Below are 24,489 nucleotides of genomic sequence, written 5' to 3'. Positions count from 1 at the left end.
ATACAACACTGTTTGTGAAACTATGTGCTTAACTTCATGAACACTCAGGATACAACACTGTATGAGAAACTACAAGCTTAACTTCATGAAAATTAAAGATACAACACTGTGTGAGAATCTGCGTGCTTAACTCCATGAAAACTAACGATACAACACTGTGAAACTACGTGCTTAACTTAATGAAAACTCAGGATACAACACTGTGTGAGAAACTACAAGCTTAACTTGAGGAAAACTAACGATACAACACTGTGTGAGAATCTGCTTGCTTAACTCCATGAAAACTAACGATACAACACTGTTTGTGAAACTACTTTCTTAACTTCATGAAAACTAAGGATACAACACTGTGTGAGAACTACAAGTTGAACTTGATGAAAACTAACGATACCAACTGTTTGAGAATCTACATGCTTATCTTCATGAAAACTAACTATACAACATTGTTTGTGAAACTACGTGCTTAACTTCATGAAAACTAACGATACAACACTGTTTGAGAATCTAAATGCTTATCTTCATGAAAACTCCCGAGACAACATTGTTTGTGAAACCACGTCCTTAACATCTTGAAAACTAACGATACAACACTGTGTGAGAATCTGCTTGCTTATCTTCATGAAAACTAACTATACAACATTGTTTGTGAAACTACGCGCTTAACTTCATGAAAACTAAAGATACAACACTGTTTGTGAACCTACTTGCTTAGCTTCATGAAAACTAATGATACAACACTGTGTGAACAACTACAAGCTTAACTTCATGAAAACTAATGATACAACACTGTGTGACAACCTGTTTGCTTAACCCCCTGAAAACTAACGACACAAAACTCTTTGTGAAACTACACGCTGAACTTCATGAACACTAAGGATACAACACTGTTCGTGAAACCGTGTGCTTACTTGCTTGAAAAGTTAAAATACAACACTGTGTGAGAAACCACATGCTTATTTTCATGAACTAACGATATAACACTGTGTGAGAATCTGCATGCTTAACTCCATTTAAACTAACGATACAACAATATGTGAGAAACTTCATGCTTCATTTCATGAAAACTAACAATACAACACTGTTTGTGAAACTACGCGCTTAACTCTTGAAAATTCAGGATACAACACTGTGTGAGAAACTACAAGCTTAACTTGATGAAAACTAACGATACAACACTGTGTGAGAATCTGTTTGCTTAACTCTATGAAAACCAACGATACAACACTGTTTGTGAAACTATGCGCTTAACTTCATGAAAACTCAGGATAAAACACTGTGTTAGAAACTCCAAGCTTAACTTGATGAAAACTAAAGATACAACACTGTGTGAGAATCTGCTTGCTTAACTCCATGAAAACTAATGATACAACACTGTTTGTGAAAGTACGCGCTTAACGTCATGAAAACAATGGATACAACAGTGTGAGAAACTACAAGCTTAATTTGATGAAAACTAACGATACCAAACTGTTTGAGAATCTACAAGCTTAACTTCATGAAAACTAACGATACAAGAGTGTGTGTATCTGCTTTCTTAAATCCATGAAAACTAACGACAAAACTCTGTTTGTGAAACTACGTGCTTCACTTCATGAAAACTAACGATACAACACTGTTTGTGAACCTACTTGCTTAGCTTCATGAAAACTCATGATACAACACTGTGTGAACAACTGCAAGCTTAACTTCATGAAAACTAATGATACAACACTGTGTGACAACCTGCTTGCTTAACTCCCTGAAAACTAACAACACAACACTATTTGTGAAACTAATGGCTTAACTTAATGAATACTAAGGATACAACACTGTTTGTGAAACCATGTGCTTACTTTCTTGAAAAGTTACAATACAACACTGTGTGAGATACTACATGCTTATTTTCATGAAAACTAACGATACAACACTGTGTGAGAAACTACAAGCTTAACTTCATGAAAACTAATGATACAACACTATGTGAGAATCTCCTTGCTTAACTCCATGAAAACTAACGATAAAACATAGTTTGTAAATCTTCGCACTTAACTTAACAAAACACTGTTTGTGAAACTACTTTCTTAACTTCATGAAAACTCAGGATACAACACTGTATGAGAAACTACAAGTTTAACTTGATGAAAACTAACGTTACAACACTGTGTGAGAATCTGCTTGCTTAACTCCATGAAAACTAACTATACAACACTGTTTGTGAAAGTACTTTCTTAACTTCATGATGGATACAACACTCTGTGAGAATTACATGCTTAACTTGATGAAAACTAACGATACCAAACTGTTTGAGAATCTCCATGCTTATCTTCATGAAAACTAACGATACAACATAGTTTGTAAATCTACGCACTTAACTTCATGAAAACTCAGCATACAACACTGTGTGAGAAACTACAAGCTTAACTTCATGAAGAATAATGATACAACACTGTGTGTGTATCTGCTTTCTTAAATCCATGAAAACTAACGACAAAACACTGTTAGTGAAACTACGCGCTTCACTTCATGAAAACTAAAGATACAACACTGTTTGTGAACCTACTAGCTTAGCTTCATGAAAACTCATGATACAACACTGTGTTAACAATTACAAGCTTAACTTCATGAAAACTAATGATACAACACTGTGTGACAACCTGCTTGCTTAAATCCCTGAAAACTAACGACACAACACTGTTTGTGAAACTAATGGCTTAACTTCATGAATACTAAGGTTACAACACTCTTTGTGAAACTGTGTGCTTACTTTCTTGAAAAGTTACAATACAACACTGTGTGAGAAACTACATGCCTATTTTCATGAACACTAACGATACAACACTGTTTGAGAAACTACAAGCTTAACTTCATGAAAACTATGGATACAACCCTGTGTGAGAATTATATGCTTAACTTGATGAAAACTAACGATACCAACCTTTTGAGAATCTACATGCTTATCTTCATGAAAACCTACGATACAACATGGTTTGTGAAACTACGCCCTTAACTTCATGAAAATTAACGATACAAAACTGTGTGAGAATCTGATTGCTTATCTTCATGAAAACTAAAGATACAACACTGTTTATGAACCTACTTGCTTAGCTTCATGAAAGCTCATGATACAACACTGTGTGAACAACTACAATCTTAACTTCATGAAAACTAATGATACAACACTGTGTGACAATCTGCTTGCTTAACTCCCTGTCATCTAACGACACACCACTGTTTGTGAAACTAATGGCTTAACTTCATGAATACTAAGGATACAACACTGTTTGTGAAACTGTGTGCTTACTTTCTTGAAAAGTTACAATACAACACTTGTGAGAAACTACAAACTTATTTTCATGAAAACTAACGATACAATACTGTGTGAGAAACTTCATGCTTAATTTCATGAAAACTAAAGATACAACAGTGTTTGTGAAACTACTTTCTTAACTTCATGAAAACTATGGATACAACACTGTGTGAGAACTACTAGCTTAACTTGATGAAAACTACCGATACCAACTGTTTGAGAATCTACATGCTTATCTTCATGAAAACTAACTATACAACATTGTTTGTGAAACTACGTGCTTAACTTCATGAAAACTAACGATACAACACTGTTTGAGAATCTAAATGCTTATCTTCATGAGAACTACCGAGACAACATTGTTTGTGAAACCACGCCCTTTACTTCATGAAAACTAACGATACAACACTGTGTGAGAATCTGCTTGCTTATCTTCATGAAAACTAACTATACAAAATTGTTTGTGAAACTATGCACTTAACTTCATGAAAACTAAAGATACAACACTGTTTGTGAACCTACTTGCTTAGCTTCATGAAAACTAATGATACAACACTGTGTGAACAACTACAAGCTTAACTTCATGAAAACTAATGATACAACACTGATTGTGAAACCGTGTGCCTACTTGCTTGAAAAGTTACAATACAACACTGTGTGAGAAACCACATGCTTATTTTCATGAAAACTAACGATACAACACTGTGTGAGAATCTGCATGCTTAACTACATGAACACTAATGATACAACACTGTGAGAGAAACTTCATGCTTAATTTCATGAAAACTAACAATACAACACATTTTGTGAAACTACGCGCTTAACTCATGAAAATTCAGGATACAACACCGTGTGAGAAACTACAAGCTTAACTTGATGAAAACTAACGATACAACACTGTGTGAGAATCTGCTTGCTTAACTCCATGAAAACCAACGATACAACACTGTTTGTGAAACTATGCACTTAACTTCATGAAAACTCAGCATACAACACTGTGTGAGAACCTACGTGCTTAACTTGATGAAAACTAACGATACAACACTGTGTGAGTATCTGCTTGCTTAACTCCATGAAAACTAACTATACAACACTGTTTGTGAAAGTACTTTCTTAACTTCATGATGGATACAACACTCTGTGAGAATTACATGCTTAACTTGATGAAAACTAACGATACCAAACTGTTTGAGAATCTCCATGCTTATCTTCATGAAAACTAACGATACAACATAGTTTGTAAATCTACGCACTTAACTTCATGAAAACTCAGCATACAACACTGTGTGAGAAACTACAAGCTTAACTTCATGAAGAATAACGATACAACACTGTGTGTGTATCTGCTTTCTTAATTCCATGAAAACTAATGACAAAACACTGTTAGTGAAACTACGCGCTTCACTTCATGAAAACTAAAGATACAACACTGTGAACCTACTTGCTTAGCTTCATGAAAACTCATGATACAACACTGTGTTAACAATTACAAGCTTAACTTCATGAAAACTAATGATACAACACTGTGTGACAACCTGCTTGCTTAAATCCCTGAAAACTAACGACACAACACTGTTTGTGAAACTAATGGCTTAACTTCATGAATACTAAGGTTACAACACTCTTTGTGAAACTGTGTGCTTACTTTCTTGAAAAGTTACAATACAACACTGTGTGAGAAACTACATGCCTATTTTCATGAACACTAACGATACAACACTGTTTGAGAAACTACAAGCTTAACTTCATGAAAACTTAGGATACAACACTGGGTGAGAATTAGCTTGCTTAACTCCATGAAAACTAACGATACAACACCGTTTGAGAAACTACTTTCTTAACTTCATGAAAACTATGGATACAACCCTGTGTGAGAATTACATGCTTAACTTGATGAAAACTAACGATACCAACCTTTTGAGAATCTACATGCTTATCTTCATGAAAACCTACGATACAACATAGTTTGTGAAACTACGCCCTTAACTTCATGAAAACTAACGATAAAAAACTGTGTGAGAATCTGATTTGCTTATCTTCATGAAAACTAAAGATACAACACTGTTTATGAACCTACTTGCTTAGCTTCATGAAATCTCATGATTCAACACTGTGTGAACAACTACAATCTTAACTTCATGAAAACTAATGATACAACACTGTGTGACAATCTGCTTGCTTAACTCCCTGTCATCTAACGACACAACACTGTTTGTGAAACTAATGGCTTAACTTCATGAATACTAAGGATACAACACTGTTTGTGAAACCGTGTGCTTACTTTCTTGAAAAGTTACAATACAACACTGTGTGAGAAACTACAAACTTATTTTCATGAAAACTAACGATACAACATTGTGTGAGAAACTTCATGCTTAATTTCATGAAAACTAACGATACAACACTGTTTGTGAAACTACTTTCTTAACTTCATGAAAACTATGGATACAACACTGTGTGAGAATTACTAGCTTAACTTGATGAAAACTAACGATACCAACTGTTTGAGAATCTACATGCTGATCTTCATGAAAACTAACAATACAGCATAGTTTGTGAACCTACGCACTTAACTTCAAGAAAACTACGGATACAAAACTGTGTGACAATCAGTTTGGTTAACTCCCTGAAAACTAACGATACAACACTGTTTGTGAAACTAATGGCTTACCTTCATGAATACTAAGATTACAACACTGTTTGTGAAGCCGTGTGCTTACATTCTTGAAAAGTTACAACACTGTGTGAACAACTACAAGCTTAACTTCTTGACAACTAACGATACAACACTGTTTGACAATCAGCTTGGTTAACTCCCTGAAAACTAATGATACAACACTGTTTGTGAAACTAATGGCTTACCTTCATGAATACTAAGATTACAACACTGTTTGTGAAACCGTGTGCTTACTTTCTTGAAAAGTTACAACACTGTGTGAGAAACCACATGCTTACTTTCATGAAAATTAAAGATACAACACTGTGTGAGAAACTGCGTGCTTAACTCCATGAAGACTAATGATACAACACTGTGAAACTACGCGCTTAACTTCATGAAAACTCAGGATACAACACTGTGTGAGAAACTATAAGCTTAAGTAGATGAAAACTAATGATACAACACTGTGTGAGAATCTGCTTGCTTAACTCCATGAAAAGTAACGATACAACTCTGTTTGTGAAACTACGCGCTTAACGTCATGAAAACTATGGATACAACACTGTGTGAGAAACTACATGTTTAACTTGATGAAAACTAATGATACCAAACTGTTTGAGAATCTACATGCTTATCTTCATGAAAACTAACGATACAACATAGTTTGTGAAACTACGCCCTTTACTTCATGAAAACTAACGATACAACAGCGTGTGAGAATCTGCTTGCTTATCTTCATGAAAACTAACTCTACAACATTGTTTGTGAAACTACGCGCTTAACTTCATGATACAACACTGTTTGTGAACCTACGTGCTTAGGTTCATGAAAACTCATGATACAACACTGTGTGAACAACTACAAGCCTAACTTCATGAAAACTAATGATACAACACTGTGTGACAACCTGCTTGCTTAACTCCCTGAAAACTAACGACACAACACTGCTTGTGAAACTAATGGCTTAACATCATGAATACTAAGGATACAACACTGTTTGTGAAACCGTGTGCTTACTGTCTTGAAAAGTTACAATGAAACACTGTGTGAGAAACCACATGCTTATTTTCATTAAAACTAACGATACAACACTGTGTGAGAATCTGCTTGCTTAACTCCTTGAAAACTAACGATACAACACTGTTTGTGAAACTTCTTTCTTAACTTCATGAAAACTATGGATACAACACTGGGTGAGAATTACATGCTTAACTTGATGAAAACTAACGATACCAAACTGTTTGAGAATCTACATGCTTATCTTCATGAAAACTAACGATACAACAAATTTTTTGAAACTACGCCCTTAACTTCATGAAAACTAACAATACAACACTGTTTGTGAACCTACTTGCTTAGCTTCATGAAAACTAATAATACAACACTGTGTGACAACCTGCTTGCTTAACTCCCTGAAAACTAACGACACAACCCTGTTTGTGAAACTAATGGCTTAAGTTCATGAATACTAAGGATACAACACTGTTAGTGAAACCGTGTGCTTACTTTCTTGAAAAGTTACAAGACAACACTGTGTGAGAAACTACATGCTTATTTTCATGAAAAATAAAGATACAACACTGTGTGAGAAACTACAAGCTTAACATCATGAAAACTAACGGACCAACACTGTGTTAGGAATTACAAGCTTAACTTCTTGAAAAATAACGATACAACACTGTGTGAGAATCTGCTTGCTTAACTCCATGAAAACTAACGATACAACACTTTTTGTGAAACTAGGCGCTTAATGTCATGAAAAATATGGATACAACACTGTGTGAGAAACTACATGTTTTTCTTGATGAACTCTAACGATACCAAACAGTTTGAGAATCTACATGTGTATCTTCATGAAACCTAACGATACAACATAGTTTGTGAAACTATGCCCTTAACTTCATGAAAACTAACGATACAACACTGTGTGAGAATCTGCTTGGTTAACTCCCTGAAAACTAACCACACAACACTGGTTGAGAAACTAATGGCTTAACTTCATGAATACTAAGGATACAACATTGTTCGTAAAACCGTGTGCTTACTTTCTTGAAAAGTTACAATACAACACTGTTTGAGAAACCACATGCTTATTTTTATGAACACTAAGGATACAACACTGTGTGAGAATCTGCTTGCTTAACTCAATGAAAACTAACGATATAACACTGTTTGTGAAACTATGCACTTAACGTCATGAAAACTATGGATACAACCCTGTGTGAGAAACTCCATGCTTAAGTTGATGAAAACTAACGATACCAAACTGTTTGAGAATCTACATGCTTATCTTCATGAAAACTAATGATACAACATAGTTTGTGAAACTATGCCCTTAACTTCATGAAAACTAACGATACAATATTGTTTATGAAACAACGCGCTTAACTTCATGAAAAATAATGATTCAACACTGTTTGTGAACCTACTTGCTTAGCTTCATGAAAACTAACTATACAACATTGTTTGTGCAACCATGCACTTAACGTCATGAAAACTATGGATACTACACTGTGTGAGAATTACAGGCTTAACTTGCTGAAAACTAACGATAACAAAGTGTTTGAGAATCTACATGCTTATCTTCATGAAAACTAACGATACAAATTAGTTTGTGAAACTATGCGCTTAACTTCATGAAAACTCAGGATACAACACTGTGTGAGAATCTGCTTGCTTAACTCCATGAAAACTAACGATACAACACTGTTTGTGCAACTATGCGCTTAACGTCATGAAAACTATGGATACAACCCTGTGTGAGATACTACTTGCTTACCTTGTTGAAAACTAACGATACCAAACTGTTTGAGAATCTATATGCTTATCTTAATGAAAACAAACGATACAACATGGTTTGTGAAAATACGCCCTTAAGTTCATGAAAACTAACGACACAACACTGTGTGAGAATCTGCTTGCTCATCTTCATGAAAACTAACTATACAACATTGTTTGCGAAACTACACGCTTAACTTCATGAAAACTAAAGATACAACACTGTTTGTGAACCTACTTGCTTAGCTTCATGAAAACTGATACAACACTGTGTGAAAACCTGCTTGCTTAACTCCCTGAAAACTAATGATACAACACTGTTTGTGAAACTAATGGCTTAACTTCATGAATACTAAGGATACAACACTGTTTGTGAAACCGTGTGCTTACTTTCTTGAAAAGTTACAATACAACACTGTGTGAGAAACCACATGCTTATTTTCATGAAAACTGACGATACAACACTGTGTGAGAATCTGCTTGCTTAACTCCATGAAAGGTAACGATACAAGACTGTGCGGGGAACTTCATGCTTAATTTCATGAAAACTAACGATACAACACTATTTGTGAAACTACGTGCTTAACTTCATGAAAACTCAGGATACAACACTGTGTGAGAAACTACATGCTTAACTTGATGAAAACTAATGATACAATACTGTGTGAATCTGCTTGCTTAACTCTAAGAAAACTAATGATACAAGACTGTTTGTGAAACTACGCACTTAACTTCATGAAAGCTATGGATACAACACTGTGTGAGAATCTACATGCTTAACTTGATGAAAAGTAACGATACCAAACTGTTTGAGAATCTAAATGCTTATCTTCAAGAAAACTAACGATACAACATAGTTTGTGAAACTATGCCCTTAACTTCATGAAAACTAACGATACAACACTGTGTGAGAATCTGCTTGCTTAACTCCATGAAAACTAACGATACAAAGCTGTTTGTGAAACTACGCGCTTAACTTCATGAAAACTCAGGATACAACACTGTGTGAGAAACTACAAGCTTAACTTCATGAAAACTAACTATACAACACTGTGTGAGTATCTGCTTGCTTAACTCCATGAAAACCAACGATACAAAGCTGTTTGTGAAACTACGCACTTAACTTCATGAAAACTTAGGATACAAAAGTGTGTGTAAACTACAAGCATAACTTGTTGAAAACTAACGGTACAACACTGTGTGAGAATCTGCTTGCTTAACTTGATGAAAACTAATGATACCAAAAATGTTTGTGAAACTACACGCTTAACTTCATGAAAACTCAGGATACACCACTGTGTGAGAAACTACAAGTTTACTTGATGAAAACTAACGGTACAACACTGTGTGAGAATCTGCTTGCCTAACTTGATGAAAACTAATGATACCAAAAATGTTTGTGAAACTACACACTTAACTTCATGAAAACTCAGGATACACCACCGTGTGAGAAACTACAAGCTTAACTTGATGAAAACTAACGATACAACACTGTGTGAGAAACTATATGCTTATTTTCATGAAAACTAATGAAACAACACTGTGTGAGAAACTACAAGCTTAACTTCATAAAAGCTAATGATACAACACTTTTGAGAACCTGCTTGCTTAACTCCATGAAAACTAATGATATAACAATGTTTGTGAAACTACACGCTTAACTTCATGAAAACTCAGGATACAACACTGTGTGAGAAACTACAAGCTTAACTTGATGAAAACTAACGAAAAATCACTGTGTGAGAATCTGCTTGCTTATCTTCATGAAAACCAAGTATACTACATTGTTTGTGCAACCATGCGCTTAACGTCATGAAAACTATGGATACAACACTGTGTGAGAATTACATGCTTAACTTGCTGAAAACTAACGATAACAAAGTGTTTGAGAATCTACATGCTTATCTTCATGAAATCTAACGATACAAATTAGTTTGTGAAACTATGTGCTTAACTTCATGAAAACTCAGGATACAACACTGTGTGAGAATCTGCTTGCTTAACTCCATGAAAACTAACGATACAACACTGATGTGCAAATATCCGCTTAACGCCATGAAAAGTATGGATACAACACTGTGTGAGATACTACATGCTTACCTTGTTGAAAACTAACGATACCAAACTGTTTGAGAATCTATATGCTTATCTTCATGAAAACTAACGATACAACATGGTTTGTGAAAATACTCCCTTAAGTTCAAGAAAACTAACGATAAAACACTATGTGAGAATCTGCTTGCTTATCTTCATGAAAACTAACTATACAACATTGTTTGTGAAACTACACGCTTAACTTCATGAAAACTAAAGATACAACACTGTTTGTGAACCTACTTGCTTCGCTTCATGAAAACTAACGATACAACACTGTTTGTTTAACTAAGCGCTTAACTTCTAGAAAACTCATGGTACAACACTGTGTGGGAAACTACAAGCTTAAATTGATGAAAACTAATGATACAACACTGTGTGAGAATCTGCTCGCTCGTCTTCATGAAAACTAACTATACAACATTGTTTGGGAAACTACGCGCTTAACTTCATGAAAACTAATGATACAACACTGTTTGTGAACCTACTTGCTTGGGTTCATGAAAACTCATGATACAACACTGTGTGAACAAGTACAAGCTTAACTTTCTGAAAACTAATAATACAACACTGTGTGACAACCTGCTTGGTTAACTCCCTGAAAGCTAACGATACAACACTGTTTGTGAAACTAATGGCTTAAATTCATGAATACTAAGGATACAACACTGTTTGTGAAACCGGGTGCTTACTTTCTTGAAAAGTTACATTACACCGTATGAGAAACCACATGCATATTTTCATAAAAATTAACGATACAACACTGTGTGAGAATCTGCTTGCTTAACTCCATGAAAAATAACGATACAAAGCTGTTTGTGAAACTACGCGCTTAACTTCATGAAAACTCAGGATACAACACTGTGTGAGAAACTACAAGCTTAACTTCATGAAAACTAACTATACAACACTGTGTGTGTATCTGCTTGCTTAACTCCATGAAAACCAACGATACAACGCTGTTTGTGAAACTACGCGCTTAACTTCATGAAAACTTAGGATACAAAACTGTGTGAGAAACTACAAGCTTAACTTGATGAAAACTAACGGTACAACACTGTGTGAGAATCTGCTTGCTTAACTTGATGAAAACTAATGATACCAAACTGTTTGAGAATCTACATGCTTCTCTTCATGAAAACTAACGATACAACATAGTTTGTGAAACTATGCGCTTAACTTCATGAAAACTCAGGATACAACACTGTGTGAGAAACTACAAGCTTAATTTCATGAAAACTAACGATACAATACTGTGTGAGAATCTGCTTGCTTAACTCCATGAAAACTAATGATACAACACTGTTTGTGAAACTACACACTTAACTTCATGAAAACTCAGGATACACCACTGTGTGAGAAACTACAAGCTTAACTTGAGAAAACTAACGATACAACACTGTGTGAGAAACTAAACGCTTATTTTCATGAAAACTAACGATACAACACTGTGTGAGAAACAACAATCTTAACTTCATAAAAACTAACGATACAACACTTTGTGAGAATCTGCTTGCTTAACTCCATGAAAACTAATTATACAACACTGTTTGTGAAACTACACGCTTAACTTCATGAAAACTAGGGTACAACACTGTGTGAGAAACTACAAGCTAACTTGATGAAAACTAACGAAAAATCACTGTGTGAGAATCTGCTTGCTTATCTTCATGAAAACTAACTATACAACATTGTTTGTGCAACCATGCGCTTAACGTCATGAAAACTATGGATACAACACTGTGTGAGAATTACATGCTTAACTTGCTGAAAACTAACGATAACAAAGTGTTTGAGAATCTACATGCTTATCTTCATGAAAACTAACGATACAAATTAGTTTGTGAAACTATGCGCTTAACTTCATGAAAACTCAGGATACAACACTGTGTGAGAATCTGCTTGCTTAACTCCATGAAAACTAACGATACAACACTGTTTGTGCAACTATGCGCTTAACGTCATGAAAACTATGGATACAACACTGTGTGAGATACTACATGCTTACCTTGTTGAAAACTAACGATACGAAACTGTTTGAGAATCTATATGCTTATCTTCATGAAAACTAACTATTCAACATGGTTTGTGAAAATACGCCCTAAAGTTCATGAAAACTAACGATACAACACTGCGTGAGAATCTGCTTGCTTATCTTCATGAAAAGTAACTATATAACATTGTTTGTGAAACTACACGCTTAACTTCATGAAAACTAAAGATACAACACTGTTTGTGAACCTACTTGCTTAGCGTCATGAAAACTAACGATACAACACTGTTTGTTTAACTAAGCGCTTAACTTCTTGAAGACTCAGGATACAACACTGTGTGGGAAACTACAAGCTTAACTTGATGAAAACTAACGATACAACACTGTGTGAGAATCTGCTTGCTTAACTCCATGAAAACCAATGATACAACACTGTTTGTTTAACTAAGCACTTAACTTCTTGAAAACTAACGATACAACACTGTGGGAGAAACTACAAGGTTAACTTCATGAAAACTAATGATACAACACTGTGTGAGAATCTGCTTGCTTAACTCCATGAAAACTAACGATAGAACACTGTTTGTGAAACTACGCGCTTAACTTCATGAAAACCCAGGATACAACACTGTGTGAGAAACTACAAGCTTAACTTCATGAAAACCCAGGATACAACACTGTGTGAGAAACTACTTTCTTAACTTCATGAAAACTATGGATACAACACTGTGTGAGAATTACATGCTTAACTTGATGAAAACTAACGATACCAAACTGTTTGAGAATCTACATGCTTATCTTCATGAAAACTAACGATACAAGATAGTTTGTGAAACTACGCACTTAAATTCATGATAACACAGGATACAACACTGTGTGAGAAACTATAAGCTTAACTTCATGCAAACTAAATATACAACACTGTTTGTGAACCTACATGCTTAGCTTCATGAAAACTCATGATACAACACTGTGTGAACAACCTGCTTGCTTAACTCCCTGAAATCTAATGACACAACACTGTTTGTGAAAATAATGGCTTAACATCGTGAATACTAAGGATACAACACTGTTTGTGAAAACGTGTGCTTACTTTCTTGAAAAGTTACAATACAACACTGTGTGAGAAACTACAAGCTTAACTTCATGAAAACTAACGATACAACACTGTGTGAGAATCTGCTTGCTTAACTCCATGAAAACTAACGATACAACACTGTTTGTGAAACTATGCGCTTAACTTCATGAAAACTCAGGATACAACACTTTGTGAGAAACTACAAGCTTAACTTGATGAAAACTATCGATACGACACTGTGTGAGAATCTGCTGTTTAACTCCATGAAAACTAACGATACAACAATGTTTGTAAACTACTTTCTTAACTTCATGAAAACTTTGGATACAACACTGTGTGAGAATCTCCATGCTTAACTTGATGAAAACTAATGATACCAAACAGTTTGAGAATCTACATGCTTATCTTCATGAAAACTAACGATACAACATAGTTTGTGAAACTACGCCCTTAACTTCATGAAAACTAACGATACAACACTGTGTGAGAATCTGCTTGCTTATCTTCATGAAAACTAACGATAAAACACTGTTTGTGAACCTACTTGCTTAGCTTCATGAAAACTCATGATACAACACTGTGTGAACAACTACAAGCTTAACTTAATGAAAACTAATGACACAACAGTGTGTCACAACCTGCTTGCTTAACTCCATGAAAACTAACGATACAACAATGTGTGAGAAACTTCATGCTTTATTTCATGAAAACTAACAATACAACACTGTATGTGAAACTACGCGCTTAACTTCATGAACCCTCAGGATACAACACTGTGTGAGAAACTACAAGCTTAACTTCATGAAAACTAACAATGCAACACTGTGTGAGAATCTGCTTGCTTAACTCCATGAAAACTAACGATACAACACTGTTTGTGCAACTACGTGCTTAACTTCATGAAAACCCAGGATACAACACTGTGTGAGAAACTACAAGCTTAACTTCATGAAAACTAACGATACAACAATGTTTGCGAAACTACTTTCTTAACTTCATGAAAACTATGGATACAACACTGTGTGAGAATTACATGCTTAACTTGATGAAAACTAACGATACCAAACTGTTTGAGAATCTACATGCTTATCTGCATGAAAACTAACGATACAACATATTTTGTGAAACTATGCGCTTAACTTCATGAAAACTCAGGATACAACACTGTGTGAGAAACTATAAGCTTAACTTCATGAAAACTAAATATACAACACTGTTTGTGAACATACTTGCTTAGCTTCATGAAAACTCATGATACAACACTGTGTGAACAACCTGCTTGCTTAACTCCCTGAAATCTAATGACACAACACTGTTTGTGAATATAATGGCTTAACATCGTGAATACTAAGGATACAACACTGTTTGTGAAAACGTGTGCTTACTTTCTTGAAAAGTTACAATACAACACTGTGTGAGAAACTACAATCTTAACTTCATGAAAACTAACGATACAACACTGTGTGAGAATCTGCTTGCTTAACTCCATGAAAACTAACGATACAACACTGTTTGTGAAACTATGCGCTTAACTTCATGAAAACTCAGGATACAACACTTTGTGAGAAACTACAAGCTTAACTTGATGAAAACTATCGATACGACACTGTGTGAGAATCTGCTGTTTAACTCCATGAAAACTAACGATACAACAATGTTTGTAAACTACTTTCTTAACTTCATGAAAACTTTGGATACAACACTGTGTGAGAATCTCCATGCTTAACTTGATGAAAACTAATGATACCAAACAGTTTGAGAATCTACATGCTTATCTTCATGAAAACTAACGATACAACATAGTTTGTGAAACTACGCCCTTAACTTCATGAAAACTAACGATACAACACTGTGTGAGAATCTGCTTGCTTATCTTCATGAAAACTAACGATAAAACACTGTTTGTGAACCTACTTGCTTAGCTTCATGAAAACTCATGATACAACACTGTGTGAACAACTACAAGCTTAACTTAATGAAAACTAATGACACAACAGTGTGTCACAACCTGCTTGCTTAACTCCATGAAAACTAACGAAACAACAATGTGTGAGAAACTTCATGCTTTATTTCATGAAAACTAACAATACAACACTGTTTGTGAAACTACGCACTTAACTTCATGAACCCTCAGGATACAACACTGTGTGAGAAACTACAAGCTTAACTTCATGAAAACTAACAATGCAACACTGTGTGAGAATCTGCTTGCTTAACTCCATGAAAACCAACGCTACAACACTGTTTGTGAAACTACGCGCTTAACTTCATGAAAACTAACGATACAACACTGTGTGAGAAACTACAAGCTTAACTTGATGAAAACTACCGATACAACACTGTGTGAGAATCTGCTTGCTTAACTCCATGAAAACTAACGATACAACATAGTTTGTGAAACTATGCACTTACTTCATGATAACACAGGATACAACACTGTGTGAGAAACTGCAAGCTTAACTTCATGAAAACTAACGAAACAACACTGTGTGAGAATCTGCTTGCTTAACTCCATGAAAACTAACGCTACAACAATGTTTGTAGACTACTTTCTTAACTTCATGAAAACAATGGATACAACACTGTGTGAGAAACTACATGCTTAACTTGATGTAAACTAACGATACCATACTGTTTGAGAATCTACATACTTATCTTCATGAAAACTAACGATACAACATAGTTTGTGAAACTACGCCCTTAACTTCATGAAAACTAACGATACAACACTTTGTGAGAATCTGCTTGCTTATCTTCATGAAAACTTACTATACAACATTGTTTGTGAAACTACATGCTTAACTTCATGAAAACTAAAGATACAACACTGTTTATGATCCTACTTGCTTAGCTTCATGAAAACTCCTGATGCAACACTGTGTGAACAACTACAAGCTTAACTTCATGAAAACTAATGATACAACACTGTGTGACAACCTGCTTTGTTTAGTCCTTGAAATCTAACGACACAACACGGTTTGTGAAACTAATGGCTTAACTTCATGAATACTAAGGATACAACACTCTTTGTGAAGCCGTGTGCTTACTTTCTTGAAAAGTTACAATGAAACACTGTGTGAGAAAACACATGCTTACTTTCATGAAAACTAATGATACAACACTGTGTGAGAAACTACAAGCTTAACTTCACGAAAACTAACGATACAACACTGTGTGAGAATCTGCTTGCTTAACTCCATGAAAACTAACGATACAACACTGTTTGTGAAACTACGCGCTTAACTTCAAGAAAACTCAGGATCCAACACTGTGAGAAACTACAAGCTTAACTTCATGAAAACTAACAATACAACACTGTGTGAGAATCTGCTTGCTTAAGTCCATGAAAACTAAGGATACAACACTGTTTGTGGAACTACGCGCTTAACTTCATGAAAACTCAGGATACAACGCTGTGTGAGAATCTACAAGGATAATTTCATGAAATCTAACGACACAACACTGTGTGAGAATCTGCTTGCTTAAGTCCATGAAATCTAACGATACAACACTGTTTGTGAAACTACGCGCTAAACGTCATTAAAAATATGGATACAACACTGTGTGAGAAACTACATGTTTAACTTGATGAAATCTAACGATACCAAACAGTTTGAGAATCTACATGCTTATCTTCATGGAAACTAACGATACAACATAGTTTGTGAAACTACGCGCTTAACTTCATGAAAACTACAGATACAACACTGTTTGTGAACCTACTTGCTTAGCTTCATGAAAACTCATGATACAACACTGTGTGAACAACTACAAGCTTAAGTTAATGAAAACTAATGACACAACAGTGTGTAACAACCTGCTTGCTTAACTCCATGAAAACTAATGGTACAACAATGTGTGAGAAACTTCATGCTTTATTTCATGAAAACTAACAATACAACACTGTTTGTGAAACTACGCGCTTAACTTCATGAACCCTCAGGATACAACACTGTGTGAGAAACTACAAGCTTAACTTCATAAAAACTAACAATGCAACACTGTGTGAGAATCTGCTTGCTTAACTCCATGAAAACCAATGATAAAACACTGTTTGTGAAACTACGCGCTTAACTTCATGAAAACTAACGATACAACACTGTGTGAGAAACTACAAGCTTAACTTGATGAAAACTACCGATACAACACTGTGTGAGAAACTTCATGCTTAATTTCATGAAAACTAACAATACAACACTGTTTGTGAAACTATGCGCTTAACTTCATGAAAAATAAAGATACAACAATGTTTGTGAACCTACTTACTTAGCTTCATGAAAACTCATGATACAACACTGTGTGAACAACTACAATCTTAACTTCATGAAAATTAATGATACAACACTGTGTGACAACCTGCTTGCTTAACTCCCTGAAATCTATCGACACAACACTGTTTGTGAAACTAATGGCTTAACTTCATGAATACTAAGTATACAACACTGTTAGTGAAACCGTGTGCTTACTTTCTTGAAAAGTTACAATACAACACTGCGAGAAACTACATGCTTATTTTCATGAAAACTAACGATACAACACTGTGTGAGAAACTACAAGCTTAACTTCATGAAAACTAACGACACAACACTGTGTGAGAATCTGCTTGCTTAACTCCATGAAAACCAATGATACAACATAGTTTGTGAAACTACGCACTTAACTTCTTGAAAACTCAGGATGCAACACTGTGTGAGAATCTACAAGCTTAACTTCATGAAATCTAACGATACAACACTGTGTGAGAATCTGCTTGCTTATCTTCATGAAAACTAACTATACAACATTGTTTGTGAAACTACGCGCTTAACTTCATGGAAACTAAAGATACAACACTGTTTGTGAACCTACGTGCTTAGGTTCATGAAAACTCAAGATACAACACTGTGCGAACAACTACTAGCTTAACTTCATGTAAACTAATGATACAACACTGTGTGACAACCTGCTTGCTTAACTCCCTGAAAACTAACAACACAACACTGTTTGGGAAACTATTTGCTTAACTTCATGAATACTAAGGATACAAAACTGTTTGTGAAACCGTGTGCTTACTTTCTTGAAAAGTTACAATGAAACACTGTGTGAGAAACCACATGCTTATTTTCATTAAAACTAACGATACAACACTGTGTGAGAATCTGCTTGCTTAACTCCTTGAAAATTAACGATACAACACTGTGTGAGAAACTTCATGCTTAATTTCATGAAAACTAACAATACAACACTGTTTGTGAAACTATGCGCTTAACTTCATGAAAAATAAAGATACAACAATGTTTGTGAACCTACTTACTTAGCTTCATGAAAACTCATGATACAACACTGTGTGAACAACTACAATCTTAACTTCATGAAAATTAATGATATAACACTGTGTGACAACCTGCTTGCTTAACTCCCTGAAATCTATCGACACAACACTGTTTGTGAAACTAATGGCTTAACTTCATGAATACTAAGTATACAACACTGTTAGTGAAACCGTGTGCTTACTTTCTTGAAAAGTTACAATACAACACTGCGAGAAACTACATGCTTATTTTCATGAAAACTAATGATACAACACTGTGTGAGAAACTACAAGCTTAACTTCATGAAAACTAACGATACAACACTGTGTGAGAATCTGCTTGCTTAACTCCATGAAAACCAATGATACAACATAGTTTGTGAAACTACGCGCCTAACTTCATGAAAACTCAGGATACAACACTGTGTGACAAACTACAAGCTTAACTTGATGAAAATTAACGATACAACACTGTGTGAGAATCTGCTTGCTTAACTCCATGAAAACCAATGATACAACATAGTTTGTGAAACTACGCGCCTAACTTCATGAAAACTCAGGATACAACACTGTGTGACAAACTACAAGCTTAACTTGATGAAAATTAACGATACAACACTGTGTGAGAATCTGCTTGCTTAACTCCATGAACACTAATGATACAACTCTGTTTGTGAAACTCTGCGCTTAACGTCATGAAAACTATGGATACAACACTGTGTGAGAAACTACATGTTTAACTTGATGAAAACTAATGGTACCAAACTGTTTGAGAATCTACATGCTTATCTTCATGAAAACTAACGATACAACATAGTTTGTGAAACTATGTCCTTAACTTCAGGAAAACTAACGATACAACAGGGTGTGAGAATCTGCCTGCTTATCTTCATGAAAAGTAACTATACAACATTGTTTGTGAAACTACGCGCTTAACTTCATGAAAACTAAAGATACAACACTGTTTGTGAACCTACGTGTTGGGGAAGTCTTATGGTAATAAAGCACTGTCTGGCCAATAGGAATTTAGATAGGTGGGGCTAGGAGTCCAATAGGACTCTGGGTAGGAGAAAAATGATGGGTTCGAGATGTAACCGCCATTGGGGTAGGAAGCCTGGAACTATTCTCCGGTAAGAGACATACTTATATTAACAATTATGGGGTAATTACTTAAGTCAGAGCTAGCCAGTTAGAAACAAGCAAGGCCAACAGCTTCATAATTCATATAGCCTCCTGTGTTTTTATTTGGGACTCATGGGGATCTAGAACCAGGCTGGCGCGGCAGAGCCCAGGCGACTGGCGGGGGATAAACCAAAGCGGCTAGCAAAGAAAAAGATTCTCTTAACATAATGGTGATCTGGAGTGGGATCATGAATTTCCACGCAGAATGACAAAAGCTTTAAAGGAGTTTTAGAAACAGAAGAACAGAGAGAAGCACAGATTTTGGTAGCAGCATTTTTCTTAGGTGTGCTCTGTTTTGCTAGCGACAAGCCGAGATTCACGTGGATTGCTTACCGGAGTCTTCCTGACTCGGCGTAAAAAAAAAAAAAAAAAAAAAAACAACAACAACCACAAGGTTGTTTTAAGAGACTCTGCTAACGATTGAAAAGAGTGTACGTACAGCTGTAAGTGGCAGTTTTTGCTGGAGGTTAGCATGGACTGAGGCAGTAAGCTGAAATCACGCTTAAGCCCGCCATCTTGAAACGGCAGTTTAAAACAGCCGCGGTTTTACAGATAAGACATGTGGCCAGAAAAACATAAAGATTTACAGTAAAGTCAGACTTGGATTAAGAAAAACCTCTAAAGGTTTACAGTGTGTTTAAAAATATACGTGAGATTATGAGTGAAAATGAAACAGCAACGTGGTAATAAATACAAAAGCCGGCGTTGTGGTGGCGCACGCCGGTAGGATTTACTCCAGAGGCAGAGGCAGGCAGATTTCCATAGAGAAACCCTGTCTCAGAGAAAAATAAATGAAAGTGGAAGAAATAAGTAATAATAGATAAATAAGCCACGTAAAGATGGAAAATACACAGAGAGTCTGGATACGGTACACTATTGTGTTTTTCAGTTTTTTGCTTGCTCAGGAAGGAACTGATACTAAAGTACACTTGCTTATAAATGCTGCTAAATTAATACAACTTATATCTTTTGAAAATACCTTGACTTCAAAATTTAAGCATAAGGATATGTTACTCGGAAAAGGAGTTTTTATTTATGTTTCTACAGAAAATGAAAAGCTAAGGATTCCTTCCAGGCTTTTGTTGTTTGACGAACCAAGATCCCTGGAAGCAGTGGACCAGGTGTTCCAACAATCGAAACAGCGAAGATGATGCAGTCTTACAGACCCCGAAAATATGGACTTATACAGGTTTCTGAGTTTTGTCATGATCCCCATGGTATAAACAGCGCCCCCTTCCAGCAGGAAGCAGTTTGGAATGAGCGACGTCCCAATTCCCATCTTGTTTATAAATCTTTGTTTTCATTTAAATGGGGTTGTTTATAATTGGCTAGTGATCACAGCCAATCTTTTTTAATGGTAAAAAGGGGAATTATGGTATGGGTATTGTTTTTCATTTATTGAGACAAAATCAAGGTCAATTTTGTGATGCTTATATTTCTCCTCTTGATTAAATATTGTGCTTATACTGATCTTTTACAACGTAATGTATAATTGAATACAGACTATAGATAGTTACTTATAATAGAATTTCTAGTTACATAAGTTAGGTTTCTAGATATACAGAAATATATTTGAGATGGACAGTCTTCAAACCTCTCAAAGACCTTCAGAACATGGCATTTAAAATGGTTTAGGGTTTGTCTTGACAATGAGAAATGTCTGCTCCTGGCAGCACCAATTACATCTGAGAGGAAGATGGGCATCGAAGAAACTCGTTATAAAGTTTGCTTTCAACATGGCAAGATTAGCCATTTGGGCAAGAAACTGCTCTTGCCTAGATTGTTTGACTGTTGTTGTATCATCTGGACATGCAGGACCCACAGGAAAGTGACTACTGAACTCAGTCTTACAGGGTTCCTGCTTGATGAAGAGTCTATGAGACTTGCTGCAGGACAAAGAAAAATGATTGACAGACTGACAAACGCAGATGGACAGTTTGAAATTTCCTGCTTTGCTGAGAAGTGTTCCAGACACATTGTGGCCTATGGGCTGAAGAAGGATGCCCCAACGTTACAGAGGAACTTCGGGTGACTGTCCAGGCAGTAAGATGTCTCTGTCAATCCTAGTGTTTATATATTATCCTTCTGTGGTCTTTGATGGAGTTGAAGACAGATAGTTATAATTATAGTTTTCCTTAGTTATGATAAAAGATAAGCAACATATAGGACTTTGGACTCACAAGGATGGGATGGATGATATTTTCTTTAAATCTTGCTAAAATATTGTAACTATGTTCTTATTTGATAACTGTTCTGTTATATACAATTTGACTGTGTTAAAGTTAAGACCTTTCTTTTTGTTTAAACAGAAAAGAGGAGATGTTGGGGAAGTCTTATGCTAATAAAGCACTGTCTGGCCAATAAGAATCTAGATAGGTGGGGCTAGGAGTCCAGGAGGACTCTAGGTAGGAGAAACACGAGGGGTTCGAGATGTAACCGCCATTGGGGTAGGAAGCCTGGAAATATTCTCCGGTAAGAGACATACTTAGATTAACAATTATGGGGTTTTTACTTAAGTCAGAGCTAGCCAGTTAGAAACAAACAAGGCCAAGAGCTTCATAATTAATATAGCCTCCTGTGTGCTTATTTGGGACTCATGCGGATCTAGAACCAGGCTGGCACTGCAGAGCCCAGGCGACTGGCGGGGGATAAACCAAAGCGGCCAGCAAAAGAAAAAGCTTCTCTTAACACCTACGTGCTTAGGTTCATGAAAACTCATGATACAACACTGTGTGAACAACTACAAGCTTAACTTCATGAAAACTAATGATACAACACAGTGTGACAACCTGCTTGCTTAACTCCCTGAACTCTAACGACACAACACTGCTTGTGAAAATAATGGCTTAACTTCATGAATACTAACGATACAACACTGTTTGTGAAACCGTGTGCTTACTTTCTTGAAAAGTTACAATGAAACACTGTGTGAGAAACCACATGCTTATTTTCATGAAAACTAACGATACAACACTGTGTGAGAATCTGCTTGCTTAACTCCTTGAAAACTAACGATACAACACTGTGTGAGAAACTTCATGCTTAATTTCATGAAAACTAACAATACAACACTGTTTGTGAAACTAAGCGCTTACTTCAAGAAAACTCAGGATAAAACACTGTGTGAGAAATACAAGCTTAACTTGATGAAAACTAATGATACAACACTGTGTGAGAAACTGCTTTCTTATCTTCATGAAAACTAACTATACAACATTTTTTGTGAAACTACGCGCTTAAGGTCATGAAAAGTAACGATACAACACTGTGTGAGAATCTGCTTGGTTATCTTCATGAAAATGAACTATACAACATTGTCTGTGAAACTACGCGCTTAATGTTATGAAAACTAAAGATACAACACTGTTTGTGAACGTACTTGATTAGCTTCATGAAAACCCATGATACAACACTGTGTGAACAACTACAAGCTTAACTTCATGAAAACTAATGATACAAAATTGTGTGACAACCTGCTTGGTTAACTCCCTGACATCTAACGATACAACAGTGTTTGTGAAACTAATGGCTTACCTTCATGAATACTAAGGTTACAACACTGTTTGTGAAGCCGTGTGCTTACTTTCTTGAAAAGTTACAACACTGTGTGAGAAACAACATGCTTACTTTCATGAAAACTAAGGATACAACACTGTGTGAGAAACTACAAGCTTAACTTCGTGAAAACTAACGAAACAACACTGTGTGAGAATCTGCTTGGTTAACTCCCTGAAAACAAACGACACAACACTGTTTGAGAAACTAATGGCTTAACTTCATGAATACTAAGGATACAACACTGTTTGTAAAACCGTGTGCTTACTTTCTTGAAAAGTTACAATACAACACTGTTTGAGAAACCACATGCTTATTTTCATGAACACTAAGGATACAACACTGTGTGAGAATCTGCTTGCTTAACTCCATGAAAACCGAAGATACAACACTGTTTGTGAAACTATGCGCGTAAGTTCATGAAAAATCAGGATACAACACTGTGTGAGAAACTACAAGCTTAACTTGATGAAAACTAACGATACAACACTGTGTGAGAATCTGCTTGCTTAACTCCATGAAAACTAACGATACAACACTGTTTGTGAAACTTCTTTCTTAACTTCATGAAAAC

The sequence above is a fragment of the Mesocricetus auratus genome, unplaced genomic scaffold (assembly GCF_017639785.1).
Source record: "Mesocricetus auratus isolate SY011 unplaced genomic scaffold, BCM_Maur_2.0 Super-Scaffold_100007, whole genome shotgun sequence".
Classification (NCBI taxonomy): Eukaryota; Metazoa; Chordata; class Mammalia; order Rodentia; family Cricetidae; genus Mesocricetus; species Mesocricetus auratus.
This window is presented reverse-complemented; position numbering follows the sequence as displayed.